This window comes from Sus scrofa, chromosome 7, assembly GCF_054392235.1.
Source record: "Sus scrofa isolate SSC_HxYL_T2T_F1_AM1 chromosome 7, Sscrofa_HxYL_maternal_Yorkshire_Landrace_v2.0, whole genome shotgun sequence".
In the NCBI taxonomy this organism is placed as follows: domain Eukaryota; kingdom Metazoa; phylum Chordata; class Mammalia; order Artiodactyla; family Suidae; genus Sus; species Sus scrofa.
This window is the reverse complement of record NC_139389.1, coordinates 2142703-2157813: the sequence shown is the minus strand read 5'-3', so window position 1 is coordinate 2157813 and position 15111 is coordinate 2142703. Positions and strand designations below refer to the sequence as shown.

Here is a 15111-nt window from a genome sequence, read left to right as displayed (position 1 = left end):
GTCTCATGTTTTCTTCTCCTGTTTTTATGACCTCAGTCCCTCTTTGATTTGATGGTGTAGGTGTCACATTGGCTGCTGTGGAGTTATAGGAAATAAATGTTAGGTCAGCGGAGGTAACAGCATTTCTTGCAAGCTCTGACTTGCTCGTGATGAGCTCCTAAGCGTCGCATCTGGCGTGGTCTCCTCCTCGATGAAGAGAGCAGAAGTCACACAGTCTCTAAGCCATTCTTCCATCTTTTGGGGGGACAGTGTTTGTTCCCAGGTCTCACCTTTCCTTCACCGTCTTGGCCTGGACCAGCTGCAGAACCTCTTGTCTTTAGCGTTGTTTTGCAAGCCTCAATTCATTTCGGCCTTGAGTCCAAGGGAGGATTGAGTCAAAAGTTGCTGTCATTTAAAAACATGTTGGGGAGTTCCCATCGTGGCTCAGTGGTTAACAGACCAGACCAGCATCCATGAGGACTTGGCCTCGCTCAGTGGGTGAAGGATCCGGCGTTGCCATGAGCTATGGTGTAGGTCGCAGATGCGGCTGGGATCTGGCGTTGATGTGGCTGTGGTGTAGGCCGGCAGCTGCAGCTCTGATTCGAGCCCTGGCCTAGAAACTTCCATATGCCTCTGGTGCGGCCCTAAAAGGAGAGGAAAAAAAAAAAAAAAGTGTTGGACACTGAATGTGGGTTGTGGCATTGCAACAGACCAGGGGTGCAGGAGGCAGCTTGGCAGCACAGTCGGGCTGCCAAGCAGGTGGTAGGAGGTGCCCGGGCGGGAGCCCTTCTCAGGCAGCGCACACCACACACCTGGCTTATCTTCCGAGAAACAGTTGTTAGGCAGTCATCACGCCACTCAGTGTGACCTTGGGTCACTTTTTTTTTTTTTTAACTTCTTCCCTCCCCCTCCCTTTCAGACCCTCTCGTGTGCGCCCCTGGGCCCAGCCCTGGGCCTCGCGTCGTTGGCGAAATAGCGCAGCTCCCATCGAGCTGGTATAGACTAACGAGGGAGGTGCACCTTAACTAATTAGAGTCACTTGTTAATTACAAACTGAGTTAAGTGAGCGGAAAGGAAGGGAAATGAGAGAACGGGCGTCCAGGCGAGCGGACTGAGAGCCGGAGGATGTGTGTTTTCCGGGAGGGGAGCAGCACCTGCAAGGGTCCTGTGGCCTGGGGGCCCCTGGAGACGGGGATGCAGTGCAGCTGGGAGCTCGGGATGGGTGACTCAGAGCCACGAGACGAACTCGGCCAGCGAGGGATGGGTTGGGACCGGAGGGCGGCCCGGGAGAGCCTGCAGACTGAGAAGAGGGCTGGGGTCTGACCCGGTGCCTGCAGTGGAGATAGGGGGCCCCAAGGTCAGGCAGTGGGGAAGCCGCGCCGCTTCTGCTGCGGGAAGGAGGCCTTTGGCTGGAGGGGGGTCCTGAGGTGGAGCCGTGGAGAATCCCGCTGGCCGGCAGGTCTAGACCAGGCTTTGGATGGGCCTGACGCTGCTCCCAGGGCTGCGGATGGGAAAAGCACTGGCCTCGGGGAGTTCTAGCAGGTTCCTCTTGCTCTCCCGACTCAGAAGGGGCGGGTGCTAATTAAATTTCCACGAGGCGGAAGGACCCTGGGATGGGAAGCTCCTGGCTGGAATTGGCTTTATTCAAGCAGCTTCACCTCTGCCCAGTGCCCAGCATGGGTAGAAGTCTGTCCCAGGGGGTTCCTGTTGTGGCTCAGTGGTAAAGAACTGGACTAGTATCCGTGAGAATTCAGGTTCGATCCCTGGCCTCACTCAGTGGGTTAAGGATCCAGCATTGCCAGGGGCTGTGGTGTAGGTCGCAGACACGGCTCAGATCTGCTGTGGCTGTGGTGTAGGCCAGCAGCTGCAGCTGTGTTTGACCCCTAGCCTGGACACTTCCATGTGCCTCGGGTGCAGCCCTAAAAAGCAAAAAAAAAGTCCTGGGCATGGCTAATGAGGTATTTTCTGGTCTGAGGCTGAGCCGAGGGGGAGGGTGAGCTGGGGTCACCGAGGTGTGCAGAGCTGTCGCTCCAGGCTCAGGATCTCTCACCTCACCCCAAGGGTGTTCTTACTTCTGCCAGGGGGCCCTTCTTGGGAGGGGGAAGCGCCCGAGGGGCCCTGCCCCTCCAATTCATCTTTACTGGTCTGCTGCCCCCCACCCCCACCCAGGGTGGGCGTGATCCTGTGCTGTGGTCACCTGCGGCTTCGTGTCAGGGGCTGTACAGACCGGCCCCTAATCTTGGCTCTTTCTGCCCTCTGGGCCCGTTTCCTGCCTTTCCCTCCTTCTGCCTGCTGGTCCCTGCCCACCCCCCAGATCGGCCTCCTCCTGCAGCGCTGCAGGCACCTGCTGTGCGTCTGTCCAGCCCCCGCTGGAGGTGTATTCTTTATCCACCAAGTCCTCACCTGAGCGTCTGAGCTCACCTGAGCTGAGGGCATGGAAAGAGCTGGAGCGCATTAGTTTGGCAGGTGTGAGTTGTGACCCATTCACATGTGGGACCTTCACGGGTGCCGTGGGTGCCCTGGGGCAGAATGCGAGAGAGCCCCCGCCCTCCCTCCAGGTGCCGGCTAGGCCGCCAGAGGCCCCTGGAAAAAACTCGGATTCCTTTCTTCCTGGCCTGTGGGCGAGGACCAGCGGAACGAGTCAGGTGAGAAACGCTTGGGGGGAGGAGCTGACAGCCTCACCCGGAAGCCAGGGTCAGTCTGGCAGTTTGCAGGGGTCTCTCGCCTTCGCCCAGAAACTGATGTCACGGAGGCCCAGGGTGCCCTTCAGACGGGATGCCCGGCCAGGTGGCCTGAGGAGTCCGGCCAAGAAGGAGCTCCGGCGGGCTTTGTCTGAAAGACGCTTTAGAGGGTTGCGGGTTCTCAGAGTTTTCAGCTAAGAGGGCCCCGCCTCTGGCCGCAGGGCTCAGGGATCTGGAAGGGAAAGGGCCTTCCTGGCGGCCGGGGTCCCTGGATGGGAGGGGGCTCTGCCTAGTGCTCCTGTGCCCCCTTCCAGGTCTCGGGTCAGAAATCTCGGGTCAGAGTCCAGGCCCTTCAATGGAGGGTGGTCGGCTGTGTAGAGAAGCTGGGTTGGCCGCGCTGGGTGGCAGCGGATCACAGAGAAGCTGGAAAGAGGGGCAAGGGTGAGGCTGCCCTGAGGGACCCGGGGGCTGACTTCAGGGCAGGTGCAAATGGAGAGAGGGCCAGGCCCTGGACGGCAGCCCTGCCCACCCGGAGCGCTGGCCCTCCCACAGGTCGGTGGTCCAGACTTGGCTCTGGGTCGCTGATCCCATGCTGGTCGTTGCATATGGGCCGACCTCCGCCCAGACCAGCGACCTCGAGAGGCACACACCTGGTTTTCTGGGGCAGGGCAGGGCTGAGGGCTGCTTTAAATGGATGTCCCGGCAGCAAATCGTGGCTGCAACAGGACCTGCCAGTGGTCTCGGGCCGTCGCTCACGGGGTGTTCATCTCAGGACCCTCTTTGGTTGCAAGTCATGAAAAGAAATCTCAAGTTATGTTGATCAATGAACTAGAAATGTATTGGAAGAGGCAGGGGTGGCTCAGGATACCCAGGTGGGTTCCGAGGCCAGAAAATGGGGTGGGGGTATTTCAGGAGCCCGGCTGCTACCTCCGCCGGCCTTTTGGAAGCCACACCCACTTCTCCTGAAATCGGCTCTCCTCCCCCTCCAGGCTGGCTCGGTCCTTTGCTCACCTGGTCTCTGGTCTGGCAGCAGCCAGCACCCCTCTGTCCAGGTTCCTGGGTGCAATTCCATGCCCAGCTGGGGTGGGGGGAGGGCAGGGTGCAGTTACCCAGGGCGGGGGGAGCCCTTTGGAGCATATGATGGGGGCAACAGTAGAAGGGGCTGGCGATGGATCTTTTCAGCGAATGATAGAGAATCAATGAATATTGATGATTTACCATTCAGCGCTTTAGACAAAATATTCTTTTTCTTCCCAAGCTCAGTGTGGGATTGGCAGGGATACCCGCCTGGGCTTCTTTTCTGGAAATAGGTGTGGGCGGTCTCAGCCGTTAGCTCCAGATCTGAGGGAGCCCCTGAGCAGACCCCAAAACACTAGGGAAGTGGGGCCCCACCCTGCTCCCCCCGGGAGGGGCTCCTGGTTTCTCCAGACCCTTCTGCTGGCCCAGCCCAGCCTCATAACTGGGGGGGCCCAGCTAGATGAAAACCAGGGCCTCTTGGTCAAAAATGATGACCAAGGTTGAGACAGGGACTGCGAGCATTAAGCCCCAGGCGGCCCTTCTGTGTCAGGGCCTGCTCCTGGGGCCCCTCTGCCTGTCATTGTCCCCAGAGCAGGTTGTCCCCACCGCAGAGCTCAGCAGGTGTCCCCTTTGCCCTCCAGTTCCACACCCCTCTGCGCCTCCGCTCCTTGTTTGGGTCCTTTTCTCAATTTCTTGCAGTAATAGCATAACTCACTTTGTGGGTCCTGTTTTTCGGGCCCTAAGCATTGAGTTCCGGGTGTTTAGTTAGCGCGGGGCCTGCAGTGGCTCCAAGGAGCCGGGAGGCTTCTTACTTGGGAAACGTTGCTCCAGAAGAGAGACAGTCCGTTTTCTTATCTGTGCGCTGAACCCACAGCTGAGTCACAGGAGCCTGCAGGGACAATGTCCAGTCATAGGAATGCTGGGTAAATGTTTATCAGCCTTTCTATTTTTTTAAGTGGGGAAAAGGGTCAGTCTTTGTATAACCGAAGCCTGCTAGCTGAGAGTCACTCTTTAGTTCTTAGTATCATTTAAAGTGTGAGTCCGAGGAGATGCTTTCGCTGTAAACCCGCCGCAAGCGTCCGGGGTCGTATTCAGTTGCGGACGGTTGTGCGCGCAGCCTCGTAATTTGCACTCCAGGCTCTTTCCTCCCAGATTAGAGGAAAAGCTGCCTTCTCTGTGCGTTCAGAAGATGCCTTACCAAAAAAAAAAAAAAAAAAAAAAAAAAAAAAAAGGAGTTCCCGTCGTGGCGCAGTGGTTAACGAATCCGACTAGGAACGATGAGGTTGCAGGTTCGATTCCCTGCCTTTGCTCAGTGGGTTAACGATCTGTCGTTGCTGTGAGCTGTGGTGTAGGTCGCAGACGCGGCTCAGATCCTGCGTTGCTGTGGCTCTGGCGTAGGCTGGTGGCTACAGCTCCGATTCGACCCCTGGCCTGGGAACCTCCACATGCCATGAGAGAGGCCCAAGAAATAGCAAAAAGAAAAAAAAAAAAAGATGCCTTACGAATTGGGCACCCTGGATTGTTTCATCCTGAGTAACTCCACTGTCCTTAAATGAATATATGTGATTATTTGCAGTAAACACAAAGTTTTTGTCCTACTTAAAACTGTTTTGGGGGTTCCTGTTGTGGCTCAGTGGTTAACAAATCCGACTAGGAACCATGAGGTTTCGGGTTTGATCCCTGGCCTCGCTCAGTGGGTTAAGGATCCTGCATTGCCGTGAGCTATGGTGTAGGTCGCAGACACAGCTCGGATCTGGCGTTGCTGTGGCTGTGGTGCAGGCCAGGGGCTACAGCTCCGATGAGACCCTTAGCCTGGGAACCTCCACTCGCCACAGGTGTGGCCCTAGAAAAGACAGACCAAAAAAAAAAAAAAGCAACTGTTTTAATTGCGGTAACATGTACGTAACATAAAGTTTACCATTTTCGCCATTTCTCGATGCCCAGTTCGGTGGCATTAAGCACATCCACAGCGTTGTGTAAACATCACTCCATCCATCGCCAGAACTTTTTCACTTTCCCCGACTGAACCCCTGTCCCATTAAACACTAGCTCCCCCCCACCCCCCCAGCCCCACTGGTCTACTTTCTGTCTCTGTGCTTCTGTCGACTCTTGTACCTCGCGGAGAGTGGAGTCATTTCTCGTCCTGCTGTGACGGCTCAGTTCACGGGCTCCCCCACATTTTCGCACGTGTCAGAATTCCCCTCCTTTCCAAGGCTGGGCAGTGTTCCGTCGGGCTCGTACCCCAGCTGTCCATCCATCCTCTGTTAACAGGCCCTCGGTGGTTCTCCCCTGTCGGCCGCCATCGGGCCGCTGCCGGGAACACAGGTCCTGCCCCGCGCCCCATGCAGCCCTGCCCTGTGTAGGCCTTGCTCTGCCCAGGGTGGGACCCGAGGAACAGAGGGTCCTCTCTGTGGGCGGTGTCAGGGATGGCAGGCGGCCTGTCTGTGGCCTCGGCCCCGACTGTCCACCCTCCCCACTCTCTCCTTGGGGAGAAGGCCGTGGAGGGGTCCTTCTGTCTCGCCTTCTCTGCATCCCTGCTGCCTCCTGCATCCCTTCCTGCGAGAGTCCTTTCCGTCACCCGCCTCCTGATGGTTCCAGGTGTCTTAGCTCCTCAAGGGCCGCGGAACAAGCACTGCAGACCAGACGGGGCGGCTCAGACAACACAAGTGTGCTCCCCGCTGTCGGGAGGTTGACATCCAAGATCCAGGTGTCACAGGGCTGGTTCCTCTGAGCCCCCGCCCCCCAGATGGTGGTGGCCGCCTTCTCCCTGTGTCCTCACAGCTGTGTCCTCCCCTCCTCTTACAAGGTCGCCAGTCCTGCTGAATCAGGTTCCCCTCAGTGACCTGTGGAGTGGCCACTCCTGTCAGGACCCATCTCCAGGCAGGGCACGTTCTGAGGTGCTGGGGTCACGACCTCCGCACAGAAGGGTCTTGGGCGAAGGGACACAGTGCAGCCCAGGACACCTGTGTTCCAGCACACGACCCCCGTACGGCGGCCGCCGGTCTTTGTCTATAACTGTTTCCCAGAAGCCCCGGGCCTGTGCATTCCGTGACTGCTGGACCAACCCTGTCCCCAAATCCCACTGTTTTGGTCCTAAATTGCATCTGAATGACTTTTTTTTTTTGTCTTTTTGGGGCTGCCCCCACAGCATATGGAGGTTCCTAGGCTGGGGGTCAAATCAGAGCTACAGCTGCCACCTATACCACAGCCACAGCAACACCAGATCCGAGCCACGTCTGCGACCTACACCACAGCTCACGGCAACGCCGGATCCTTAACCTGCTGAGCGAGGCCAGGGATCGAACCTGCATCCTCATGGATACGAGTCAGATTCGTTTCTGCTGAGCCACGCCGGGAGCTCCGAGTGCCTCTTTTCACTCCCACTTCAAGCTCGTGGGGGCGTTTGTGGCCTTTAGGATGCCGTTGGGCCTGGGTGGCGGGTCTTCACGGTCCCCACCGGCCACTCCTGCCCCTGCCCCCACCGAGCAGCACAGGGACCCTGTGGCCCAACCCTGCTTGGTCCTCAGACAGCCTCAGCTTTGCACGTGGTGTCTCTCCAGCCCGGAGGCCGCCCCTGGCTCTGGGCCTTTCCTGCCCCCTGACCCTCCATGCGGGTCCCCACCCCGCCTTTCCAGCCCCGGTGCACACCCTCAGCGTCCAGCCCTGGCAGGTGTTCCCCACGGGGAAGCGAGGTGGGGGGTTGTGGCCCGATGGGGGGGGTGCAAAGTGATTGAATTCTAAGATGATGACGAGAGAACGGGCAGCTTCACGGGTGGCCTCGGGCTGGAAGTCAGGCTCGGGAAGCCGCTGAGGCCTTCCAGGGGTCGTGTGACTTATGTGTAAGAGCAGCTAAGCAAACTGCAATTGGTCCCGGGCTCCGGAGCCCAGATGTCTTTAAGCTGCTGTGTTCCAGAATGTTAAGTCACAAAGCCTTTCCTTCCAGTGACAGCCCTGTGTGGACAGAATTGGTCTTTCTGGATCTGGGACCGGGGGGGAAGGGGGGTCTGGAAAACCTGGGCTCACCTGGGGGGCTTTGGGACATGGCTGTGGGACCCAGGCAGCGATTGTTAAGAAAGTTCTGGGAGGTTCCACGTGATACGATTCTCCCCTGAGGGATGTGTGGCAGTGTCTGGAGACATTATGGTTGTCACGGCCCAGGAGGGGGTGTTACCGACACTGGCGAGCAGAGACCAGGGACCTACTGTCCGTGGTGCGATGCACAGGACAGACCCCCAGCAAAGAGTGAACGCCCGGGAGTGGTGAGCGCCAGGCCTGCGGCACCCAGTCTGGGCTGACACGGAAGCTCATTGCGTTCCTTGACCCCACCCAGCACAGGGCCAGGGGTCAGCCCGGGTGAGACCACAGCTCCCCTGTGACCCTGGCAGGAGCTGCAGAGGTGACAGGGTGGTCACCGGGCCGGGTCCTCTGCCCCCTGAAGAAAGCATCTGCCAAGCGCGATGGTGCTAGAAGCCGGGCGCGGCGGGCGGGTGGCGAGGCCCAGCCTGGGTACCAGGCGGGGTACCTGCCAGTGCTTGTTGTTAATGACCCAGGCTGCTCACCAAACAGGTCTTTTGAACCTCTGCTTAGAATAAGGGTTAATTACTTGAAAAGGAAACATTTATTTGCCAGTAAAAGGTATTTATTTTCAAAACGGCTCTCATTCAGACTCGCCTTTCCCACAATTAATTCCCATTAGGTGCTTTGATAGTGTTTTCAGCGGCAGGAAACGAGAGCTGCCTCATGGGGCCAGAAGCAGCTGCAGGCGCTGCTTACGGTGTCTGGGGAGCAGACCCAGGCGACACCCTGGCCCAGGGGTGGTCCTGATGTGACATCCCCCACCACGCCAGGCCCTCCCAAAGCCAGCCTTTGGGTCACCGGGACTGCTGGCCAGGGACCCCTCCACTGACTGAGCTGACCGCCCACTTCGGGGAGGCCCAGACCCCCGAGAGGTCTTTCCTTCCTTGGATGTGCCCAGCGCCGTCTGTCTGTCCCCCTTCCGAGGGTCTGTGCTCCCCGGCGAGCACGCGTAGGAGCCGCGTAGTGCTGCGGGTGGGGCGTTCCTAGCGGCTCTCCGAAGTAACTTTCGAGTAGGAAATGCAGATGCTCTGGGAGTTCCCGTTGTGGCTCAGCAGTAACGAACCCGACTAGGATCCACAAGGACTCAGGTTCGATCTCTGGCCTTGCTCAGTGGGTTAAGGATCTGGCGTTGTCGTGAGCTTAATGTAGGTCGCGGTGTAGGTCGCAGACGTGGCTCGGATCTGGTGTTGCTGTGGCTGTGGTGTAGGCCAGAAGCTGCAGCTCCGATTCGCCCCCTGGCCTGGGAACTTCCATATGCTGCAGGCACAGCCCTAAAAAGGAAAAAAAAAATATGCTCTGACCAGTGGTGACCCAGCGAGAGGTCAGCAGTGTGAGAAGGTGACACATCTTGGTTGGGGCCTGTCCATAGCTTGGAAGCTTCAGGAGCCATCGCGTGGTCTTCTAGGTTCCAGAGTAGAGTTTTTTAAAATTATTATTATTTCCCTGTAGTAGAAAATTTATTTTTAACCTTTTTCTGGGAAATCCTATAAGAAGCCACTTTTCAAAATGGATATATCGAGGTTATGAGGGCGTTTTGCGTTCCTTTGGTTCTGTGTGCCTGCTGATAACACATCTGCATTAATTGTGCTTTAAGTGCACGCAGTGGAATCTCCCCTTAACTAGTTTTCACCTTTCATCTTGTTTTTCCTCTGCATACAGTGCTTTCCAGGCTAGGGGTCGAGTAAGAGCTGTAGCTACAGGCCTGTACCACAACTGTAGGAACGCAGGACTCAAGCCGCGTCTTCGACCTACTTCACAGCTCACAGCAACACAGGATCCTTAACCCACTAAGTAGGGCCAGGGATCGAACCTGTGTCCTCATGGATACTAGTCAGGTTCATTCCTGCTGAGCCACAGCAGGAACTCCAACTCTGGTCTCCTTCTGACCGAGCCTCACGTAGGTAATTTGAGGGGAGCAGGTGAAGAAGGAAGGCTCCAGCCGCGACTCTGGGTCTCGCTCCAGTGGCACTCTGGGGAGAAATGCAAGTGACCCGGGTGGGCGGGGGGGTGACCCGAAGTTCAGGACTCAGTTTATGATGCCGAGAGTAGGTTTTTCAGTCTCCAAAAGGCACTTTTCTCGTGTCGAGTGGGCGCGGTGGCCCACGGCAGCCTTTCCTGAGGGAGCTGGTTGAATCTGTACGGAGAGCAGAGGTGGCGGCCTGAGCACCTCTGACGACTTCAGGCAGGGAGGGGACCACACGGAGGAGAGTCCAGAGGGTGTGACACTCACGCTGGCTGGGCAGCCCTGTGCGTGAAGAGCCGGGGAGCGGTCTGGGTGGGGAGGCCGAGTGGGGGTCCGTGCTGGGATGGGGGGTGCTCCTGTGTCCCCTGGGAGCAGAGGTGGCAGAGCTGTGAAGGGTTGAACCCTCGGGGATCAGTAGGGAGGTCGTCCGCTCCAATAGCAGAAGACCTCGGGGGTCCCCGAGCTCTGAAACATGCGGGGATGTGAAGATGTTTCTGGAGTCAGGGATACTCCGCGGGGCTGGTCCATCCAGCGTAGAGAGGCTGGTGCACCCGGGCCGCTGTGACAAAGCATCACAGCCCGAGGCGGACACAGCGGGGTTTACCGCTCGCCGTCTGGAGGCTGGAAGCCCAAGGCCGAGGTGTCGGCGAGGCTGTTTCTCCTGAGGCCTCTCCTCGGCGGTGACTGCCGCCTGCTCCCCGTGTGCTCTCGGGTCCTCCCTCTGTGCACCTGTGCCTCATTTCCTCTTATAAAGACACTGGTCATACTGGGTTGAGGTCCCTGATGACCCTGTTTTAATTACCTTTTTTTTTTTTTTTTTTGAGGGCCACACCCACAGCAGATGGAGGTTCCCAGGCTAGGGATTGAATCGGAGCTGCTTCAGCTGCCGGCCTACACCACAGCCACAGCAATGCGGGATCCAAGCCCCATCTGCAACCTACACCCCCCTCAAGGCAACGCTGGATTCTTAACCCACTGAGCAAGGCCAGGGATTGAACCCACATCCTCATGGTTCCTAGTTGGATTCGTTTCCCCTGCACCACAACAGGAACTCCCTTGATTACTTCTCTAAAGCCTGTGGCCATCTCAGCCACATCTCAGGTGCTGGGGGTTATAGGGCTTCAGCAGGTGGATTCCAGGGAAGGAGATTTAGCCCATGGCAGGTGCTGCGTTCCTCGTGATGGCAACGTGACTTCCTGACAGCGGCTCTGTGCTGCCCCTGCCCCCTCCTGGCCTGTGATGCGGGTGGATAACAGCCTCTCCTTCCAGCCTGGAGCTCAAGCCCTTCTTTCTTACCTGCGCCCCCAGGTCCAATACCCGCCCTGGACCAACACCATCCCTGGTGCCATGTGGGCACCGGGCCCCTTCCTGGAGCCACGTCAACTGGGAGGAATTGAGGGATGGAGTCAGAGGAGTTCCCTGGAGGTGCAGTGGGTTAAGGATCCGGTGTTGTCACTGCTGTAGCTCTATTTACTGCTGTGGCGTGGGTTCAATACCTGGCCTAGGAACTTCGGCGAGCCACCATGTGGCCAAAAAAAAAAAAGAAAACCTGAATGTGTCTTAAAATGCAGCCGTACAGGGGAGCACCGTCCAGTCCAAAGTTTTGTCTGTGGACTCTTCACTTAGCTCATCTTTTGCTTCCCATGTGCCTTAGAGGGGAAGGCGTGGGGAGTGCCTGGTGGGGGGGCCTTGCTGGTCACGTGGGCATGCCCCCCCCACCAAATAACAGAGTTGGGAGAAGAGGGGGTCCTGGTGACCCTCGGCCCTACAGCGGCAGTGAATCACTCATCATGCTGCGTGGGGAAGGAGGCTGGAGGACCAGGGGTGAGGCGGGGCGCGTGGGCGGGGAGAAGCCGCACCTGGGCCGGGCAGGTAGCAGGTGTGCTCACGTCTCATCCGACCCACGCACGGGCTCTGAGCAGCAGGACCTCCTGCCCTGTGGGAACCATGCCAGGAATCCCTCATTCTCCCCCAACCCCCTGTCTTAGGAAGACCTGGGTAAGCCTGGGGGAGGCAGCCAGCTTCGGGGTTAAAGAAGCTTTAGAGCAAGAGGCCAAATAGTTGTGCGTCACCCCCCCCACCCCTGCCCCCAGGGCTGAGCTGGCAGTCCCTTTGTAGCCGTGTTTGCAGGGACAGGCCAGGGGAGGTCCCTCTCGGGACCTGCCTTACAGGATCCTGCCTGTTCCCTTGGTCGAAGGAGGGGGTTAGGAGAGGTTTCCCCATGGGGGTGGGGCGCCAGGGGAGAGCGGGCCCTCCCAGCCGCGTCCCTCCTGGCTGCAGATCTTAAAGGAAGCACGAGATGCAGGCCTCTGGTTCCCCCCGGTTTTGAACATGGAAAAGCGCATTTCTCCCAGGTTTTCCCATTGCTCCGTATCGTGAGTCACAGGGCACTTTGTTGGAGGTGCCTGTGCCCGTGGGCCTGGGTGATCCAGGGCGGGGCCGGCAGTCCTGCCGAAGCAGGTTAGGACGCCCGAGGTGCACTGCTGTTGCGCCAGCAGTTTAGGGGTTGGAGGCCCCTCCATGGTCAGCACAGCCCATGCATCTGTCCTGATGCTCCTTGAAGTTACTGAGCCAAGGAGGGGAGTCAGGGCTCGACTTTCCTGGGCGTCCTTCTTCTCTGCGCTTAGGCAGGTGGTGTGGTGATCGGCCGTTGTGCACAGCAGCCAGGAAGCTTGGCGCCTTTAGGTTTTGTCAGAGCAGCCACGTGATTTGAAAAAATGATGCTTTGAAAAATGCTTTTACACGTGGGCTTGTTCACAGTCTGGCCGCCGATCTCACCGCAGGCGCCGCGTGGTTGTGAGTCGGGGCTGGTCCAGGTGCCGAGTGCGGGCGTCTCCGTTCCCGGCTCTTCACCCCTCTTCCAATCGGACCTCCAGCCCTGGAGTCACTTGGCCTCCTGGAACCAGATTCCAGGGTGGAGATGCCACTTAATGTGTCTTAGGCTTTGGGGGTTCAGTGAACCGACTCTGGTGTGAGCGCCCTCTCCGCAGACCGTGAGCTCGGCGACCCGCGTTGACTCCGAGTCCCTTTTCTCCAGGAGCCCCACTGGGGCACAGGCGGGGTGTCATTGCCGCAGTCATCACGCAAATTGCCATGACTGCCCCGCCTTGTTTTAATACGCTTAAAACAAGACGGCTGGAAGGAGGTCACAGGACATAGTTAACATCTGCCCTGGCAGATGAGTCTTTGTGGCAGGTGGCCAGCCAGCTGCGCTGCGGCCACCTGGGGCCACCCTCTTTTCTCACCTTCAGAAAACGTCCGAGCTAAGAGAGGGCAGGGCACACCCCAGGGTAACCTCCTCTGCTCATACTTGTCTTTCAGCCTGTTCATCGGCTGCACCCTGGTGCCCCCACCCCCCTGACACACCGTGTCTGTGGAAAGCCTGGGGCCTGGGTGCCCCCCCCAACTCTCTCCCCCCACCCCACGAACAGCTGGTTCCGTGATTCTGTCCTCTTTCTCTGAAAGGCTCCCAGCCTTGATCAGCGCGTTTATGACAAGAGCAGCACCAAGCAAGAGCCAGCCTGAGGTTTGATTTCAGGTGACATTTGAGCTCCATTTAAAGTTGGTTGGGGGATTCCTGTTGTGGCTCAGCAGTGTCCGTGAGGATGTGGGTTTGATCCCTGGCCTCGCCCAGTGGGTTAAGGATCCAGTGTTGCTCGGATCCCACGTCGCTGTGGCTGTGGTGTAGGCTGTCAGCTGCAGGTTTGATTCAACCCCTAGCCTGGGAACTTACATATTCGGCCCTAAAAAAAAAGTTGGTGTTGGTATGTCCCTGCTGTAACCAGGGGTGCAGGCCTCCAGGGGCTCCCCCGCCCTCCACCCCCAACTCCAGCCCTGAGTCTGGCCCGAGAGCCAGTCCCTTTCTGACCCAAACTTGTAGTCTCTTCCAGAACAGCTGCCTCTCCACTCACCCCCCGCCCCAACCCCGGCCTGGCCCCGGCTGGGAAGGGTCAGAGGGCAAGTCATGACCAAAGGAGCCCCAGGCCTCTCTGTGCCCTCGTGGCCTTGCGCCCCCTTAGACCCCGGAGGGCGAGGATGGTTCTTCCTGCACTGTCGCTCGCTGGGGTCTGACACCAGGAGTGACCAGTAAGAGTCATTAAATACTGAAAGTGTGTCACCCTCTGAACACGCCGACGAGCCCCAGGCCTTCAAGGGGTGTAAGTTCAACGGGGCTCTGACTGTTCACGTCTTGGGCTTGTCATTGGAAGGATTGGAGCACAGTCTTATTTCACTTGTTTTTAAATTTTGGTAAAATATATAGAAAATCCAATTTCCCATTTCAACCACTTTTCAGTATATAATTCACTGGCATTGAGCACAGTCACGGTAGTGTGCAACCATCCCCGCCATCCCCCTCCAGAACTTTTTCCTCTCCCCACACTGAACCTCTTTCCCCGTTAAACGCGCATTCCCCGCCCCCCTCCCGCCACCTCTTCCCCACCATCTGGTTTCTGTCTGTAGAAGTCAGAAGACTCTAGGGACCTCTCCTGAGTGGAATCAGTGTTTTCCTTTTGTGACCAGCTTATTGCAGGGAACACCGTGTTCTTGGGGTTCTTCTGTGCTGTGGCACGTGTCTGGGTTTCCTTCCTTTTCAGGGCTGACTAATATTCCGCTGTGCGCATGCACCACATTCTCTGGATCTTTGTGTGTCTGTGGACCCTGGGGTTGCTTCTCCTTTGCGGCTGTTGTGCTGCTTTGCACAGCGACACACACGTGTCTGTGTCTGCTTTGCCGTCTCTTGGGTACGCAGGCCACTCCTGAAAGCGTCCGTAAGTGCCGCTGGACCCGGGCTGACTGAGTGTCCTGCTGCGGGAGAGGCGGAGACGAGCAGCCTGGGCGCGTTTCCTTTCCCGGAGGCCGAGCTGTGCGCAGGGATCGCTCTTTGCGGCGACGACCTTCTGCACATCACTTCCTAAGACTCGTTAGTGTTTGCCCGTCTGTTACCAGTCAGCCGTTAGGGTTCTTGCGGACAGAGAAGCACAGTGACGTTGTTGTTTTCTCTGATCAAAGTGAGAAAACACGTTCCTGGGCTGACTTTGACTGTCCTCTGACCCACAGACAGAGCAGCCCTCCTCCCTCATGTGGAGGCAGGGGGCATGGAACGCTCTTCCCCAGGCTCAGAATCCCGGAACTGTCATGTCATAACAATTGTGATATATTCGCTCAAAAGGCAGACAAAATGCATGTGGCACCATCTCTCTTCCCCAACCTGAAAAAATGCCCTTTTAAGTGTGTGTGTGAGGGGAGGGTTTCAGGGCCTCCTGAGTGTGGGATCTTCAGGACCCAGGGCGCACAGTGACAGTAGAGGCTCTGAGAAGTCCTGCAGGGGAGACCTCAGCTTCACCCTGTTACCCATGCCCTTCCACGCACTTTCAGCAAATGCCCGGCTGCTGA

At 57.8% G+C, this 15111-nt stretch overlaps 1 protein-coding gene and 1 long non-coding RNA gene across 5 annotated transcripts in view; one reads left to right on the top strand and one right to left on the bottom strand.

Moving 5' to 3' along the window:
- Nucleotides 1-15111, top strand: part of SLC22A23 (solute carrier family 22 member 23) — a 143291-nt gene that overhangs the window by 5910 nt on the left and 122270 nt on the right. The gene's annotated exons all lie outside the window — the stretch shown is intronic.
- On the bottom strand, nucleotides 5516-11265 carry LOC146401139 (uncharacterized). Its single transcript, XR_014809535.1, has 2 exons — nucleotides 6921-11265; nucleotides 5516-6874 (listed from the first exon to the last, which is right to left on the bottom strand). It is a non-coding gene; the product is annotated as an uncharacterized LOC146401139 (long non-coding RNA).